The following is a 5032-nucleotide window of genomic DNA, read 5'->3' as shown; positions in this document are numbered from 1 at the left end:
GGGGCCGCGGGGGGGGCCTGCGGAGGCCCCCGGGGGTCCTGGCTGCCCTGCGCCCGGAGCTGGCAGCCACGGGCCCGTCTGCCCGTCGCCTGGCTAAGGGGATGGGGGAGGGGCTCCCGAACCCTTTTTGGGGGGATCTCGAACTACAGTCCCCACTCTTAGGGGTTTGGAGTTGGGGGGTCTCCCAGCCCCCGCTAGTATCCTTTCTCCTGGGGGAGGTGTGCCCTGCCCTCCTTGGATAGGCGCTCTAGCTTTCTCACTCCAACTGGGGGTTCGTTCAGTCCCTTCTCCATCCTTCTACTGGGGGGGATCCTTTGGGTAGGGGATCTTTGGCACTTTTTGCTTTTGGCGGGAGGTGTTTACTAGCTATTCTCAGAGGGCAGAACTCGGGGGAGCATCTCCAGTCCTTTCGAGAAAAGCCCCTGCCTTTTTTGGGGAGAGGGGACCCCCGTATTTTCCCATAGAGGGAGGGAGTCTTTTTGCTTTTCGTAGGTAGGTGACGTGGGGGAGGGTCCTCAGCCTTTTGGGGGGCGGTGAGGTTTGGTTTCCCTTCTTTGGAAGGGAGAGGAAGTTGATCCCCTTATTTTTGTGGGACTTGTCCCTACTTTCGCGGCAAAATTGGACGCTGTCCCTTCCGGGAGAGAGAGAAAGGATTTCATGTGCTTTGGCAGTGGGTGAAAAGGAGCGCTCTCCCCTGTAGTAAGTGCGAAATGGGCTCCCCCCCCACGCGCCCTTCTCTGGCGGGTGATACGGGGCCAGCCCCGCGCATTTCAGGGCGAGGTTGGGGCCCCGGTTTCCCTTGTTGGAGCGGAAGGATTTGGGGTGCAGAGCCCACCAGTCCTTTCTTGGTTTGGCAGGGGAAGAGGTGGCTGGAGAGTGGGTTCAGAAATGGAAGGTGGGTTCAGCCGGCAGGAAATCGAGCCTTGGAGGGAGTGGGGGTGGGGAGGGGAAGAGAACGCGCTGGACAGATGGCTGCCCCGTTGCAGTCCGGGCTGGGGAGCCGCTAAAGACCCTCCCCTAGGCAGGGGGTCTCAGCCAGGGCTTGCCCGCTAGGCTCCCTAGCTCCTTCTCCCCACTCCCACCTCCCCTCCTCTTCCTTTCTCCTTCACAGACCATATTTTGCATTTTAAAAGAAATGCCACCCACATTCAGAGACACAAGTGCAGCAGTTTGGTGAGCTTTTACCAAAAAAAAATTTTTTTTTTCTGTTTTGCTCTAATTAAATGTATCGTCTTGGGAATCGCAGCCCATCGCAGCCCGACTCCAGTTCAAGGAAATAAACAGATTAGAAAAGGTCTGTTCGCTAAGCCCACGTTGGGCTTCCGGGCCCCCTCTGGGGCAGGTGCATTACTCAAAGGTGCTTACACGCTTTACTCGACCTCTAAGGAGTTCTCTTATGTCAGAAGTGTATGTCTTACAATGGGTTGGGATGGTAAGTAGCCTCTTTTATTGAGTAATTAAATTATCTCCCTCTTTTTGTCCCTTTTCTGCCTGCCTTCCTCCTCTTTAGACCAAAGTGATGCTTGAGAGAGTGAATTTATATGTTCAAATCAGGATTCTAACCCTGTTGAGCCCTTTTAGACTTGCACATCCTTTAAGTAATTTTAAAAATGTAATGTACACAGTTTTCTCAAAAAAAAAAAAAGTGTGTTACTGTAACATGACAAAAATCTATGTAAAAGGCCCATATATTTTCAAACCCTGGGCATCCCAGTCTCCCTTTCAGTCCGGTGCTTTGTCTCCTGCCTTCATCTTGAAGAAAGTGGATACTTCAAGTCCATTGGTAGGAGACAGGCTTACTGAATTTGCTTTATGATACTTGCATTCAGGTTAATATGTCCCAGTCCCCCTCCCCAAAAGATTGTGGTTCAAAAAGATCCAGTTTCTTCATTTTACTACTATGTCTCTTATGGTAATGGATGTTTAAATTGAGCAAGTCATTTGTAAAGTACTGTTTAAGCACAAAAGTCTGTAAACTGTGTCAAGCCCCCATCTCTGCCGTCTGCACTGCTCCTTTGTTCGAAAGCACATGCCTGACCGTGAAAAGTTGATGCAAACGTGTTACACGTCTAGTCATGTTGGAGAGAACACCTCCTCCAGCCCCCAGTCCCCTATCTTACACATACAAGGAAAAAACAGCAACAGAAATGACTTGCAGAAACAAACACTGTACTTCTGATGTGTTTTACAAGCATAAGTTCTTCCGTTAAAAGACAAAACACGTTGAAGTTCCATTTTCCCTCTTGCCCACTTTTGGTCCCTGACATACTTTGTTAGAGAAACCTTTTTAACACAAAGCCCTAGTCCCCTCCAGCAAGACCCTGTTTCCTTTTTCCATTCTTTGGAGAAAAATGTCCACGTTTAGATAAGAAAATGTGAACTGCAATTCAGTAGACCACTTGTTTTGCTCTTCCTCTTACGTTCACAACTTAACTGCCATGAAACGGTGATCTTAGGTATGTAAGATTGGTTCCAGGAGGAAGTCTTCAAACTTTATGTAGTGTCCCGCAAAAAATGTCTGAAGCACGAACCGAACACACCATCCCTTAGTTGGGTCAGCCAAAAAGGAATGGCACTTACTTGAAGTTTCCTATCCTTTGTAAAATTCCTTTTGGAGCTAAGAGCAGAACTTGGAATGTTAATCGATAACCCTTCCAAGTTTCCAGGGCTATTACATTATGGAAGGATATGTACTTCAATTTTCTTTTAAGATGCAATGTGAAGGAAATGGGATTTCTTTTGTAAGTGAAAACTTTGGGAATCCTTCACTGAATTTGAAAAGTTTCCCCCAAATATTTAGAAAACTCAGGCATATGGACACAAGGGTTTATTGTTTTTTTGTTCTCAAAGGAATCTCATCCATCAAGTCCAAGAAGTCCCAGTAATTAAGGCAAGCTATTTGGTAACCTTTGTTTTTTGAAATGTGTCAGTACTGCATTTTTTTTTTTTTCTCCCCAAACTGATGTACCAGTATTAGTTAAAAATCAAATTAATGGATGTTGCAAAAAGAAAGAAAAGGGTGTCATTCAGAATCCCTGATTTAACAGCAATTCTTATACACTTGTAACCTTTTGAATTACTTTCTCTGGGTGGGTGGTTTAATTTTGAAGCAATGAAAGTCTCCCAGTAGAAATAGAATCAGTTGTGATCCTGAAAATATGGATGTTCTGGTCATGAAACCCCTTTTTTTTACTCCTCTCAAACTTGGTCTTCAAAAGAAAATCCAATTCACCAAAAAGACTTTCTAATTCATAGCCTACCATATCTCCTGGATAGGTTTCGACTTGCTCTGAAGCTTTACATTTTTGACTCTTGATAAGCCAGAATTTTCTGTAAGTAGAGCCAGCTATTTTAGAAAGCCACTAATGTGGTTTTTCTTGAGCCAGGAAGGCTGATCCCAAGGGAAAATCAAGGGAAAATTGTTTTTTAATCTGTGGAAACTAAGGCTTTCCTGGCTGTTTATGGCCTGGCAAGTCCAAGATGAACAGTTGACTGTTTAGTTTGTATGTTTTCACATAATCGAACGGAAGGTGATTTCAGATTGGGCCTAATTTGTAATGTCATTTAAGAGTGCCTCCACCTCCACTCTTTGCTTATCCATCTTTTACCTTCCTTGATGGGAAGGTCATGGCTGTCTTAAGGGTTGGTTTACTTGTTCACTTCGTATTTTTCTGGCTATTGGATCCCTGGAAACATCTCTTCACGTAGGCCAGATCCAGTTGCAGTAAATACTTCGATGGTGAAAGTCGCTACTGAAATTATTTCCCAGTCTCTGTAGGTAGCGTTATATTTTCTTCTGCTACTAAAGCAATTGCTTCTAAGCAGTGTTGAGAGAGACAGCAAATAGTGAGTTGGGCAAGGTGCTTAAACAGTGTCTTCACAGAATTGCTACTGACACGGGAAAGGAAAAAGAATAGTTCTTGGAACCAGCAGTGAGCATAATGGCTATGTTATTGGACTCCCATGTAGTCGACCGTGATTCGCGTTCAGGACCCGGTGGCTTAAAACGCACACTGGGCTCGTGTGTGTGTGTGCCCAAGATCCCAAGAGGAGAATGGAGGAGAAGGGATTGCAGCGTGACTATCCCCCCTGGGGGGTGATTTCTCGCTTTCTGTCTCTCTGTCTCTCTCTCTCTGGGGAGCACATGCGCCCTATAGCAAAAACCTCTCCCCCCAAAAAAGAAAAATAGTAGTTCTTGAGATTTCTGGCAGTCGGGGTTTATCAAGCTGATTCAAGGACTCTTATGAGCAGTTTGCTCATTAATGGAGGGAATCCTGACCAAATCGTTTGAGACCGGTTTCATATAAAACCTAGTAGAAAAAGGTAGGAAAAGCTGCCAGTTGGAGTGGCGTGTGAAGCTCATTTAGACATTTAAGGTAAAAATGAGATTGGGTGAGCCAAACTTCAGGACTTTGGCATTCCAGATTCCTTGGCCTAGTCTTTGCTGTAGAGCTCTTTTGCCTTTGGTAGTTAACACATGCAGTCTTGAAGATGTTGTGAAAAGTGTTTAGTAATAATAGTGTTTATTTAGTAATTGAGGTGAGGTGGGCAGTGTTTATTGCTGGCACATCATTCATTGAAGTGACTTAACCAGTTGGTGACAGAAATGAAGACATAGCCTCTTGGTGGTTGCTAGATTTTGTTGCATCCCATTATTGGGATTTTTTTTTTTTTTAAAGCAGAACACAGAATATTTGCTTGGAGCATAGTTTGTGTCTCCTGGCCAAATTGCTCTGGATAGAGGTTGTTTGTGTTTATTTTTTGCCATTCCTCTGTGTGCGAAGGGGGGGTGACTCAGCTCCCTGTTTGACAGGCAAATGGTGACATCTTTTTGAACATTGGGGTGGCAGCAGGATGTGAAGGAAGAATGTGAGCATTGGAGCCAGATAAGACATTCAGGCCTGGCCCCTCCCCGGCGGTGTGCAGTAGGCACCGAGGATAATGCCCGCTTCTTGGGGACATTGTGGTCAAATGGGTCCATGTGGGACACCCATACAATGCCTGGCATTCAGTGGGCCTTCCTGCTTTCCCT

At 45.7% G+C, this 5032-nt stretch overlaps 1 protein-coding gene across 1 annotated transcript in view; it reads left to right on the top strand.

The window, feature by feature from the left end:
* ZC3H4 (zinc finger CCCH-type containing 4) overlaps positions 1 to 5032 on the top strand; it is a 52087-nt gene that overhangs the window by 255 nt on the left and 46800 nt on the right.

The sequence above is a fragment of the Tupaia chinensis genome, unplaced genomic scaffold (assembly GCF_000334495.1).
Source record: "Tupaia chinensis unplaced genomic scaffold, TupChi_1.0 Scaffold000067_1, whole genome shotgun sequence".
Classification (NCBI taxonomy): domain Eukaryota; kingdom Metazoa; phylum Chordata; class Mammalia; order Scandentia; family Tupaiidae; genus Tupaia; species Tupaia belangeri.
This window is presented reverse-complemented; position numbering and strand designations above follow the sequence as displayed.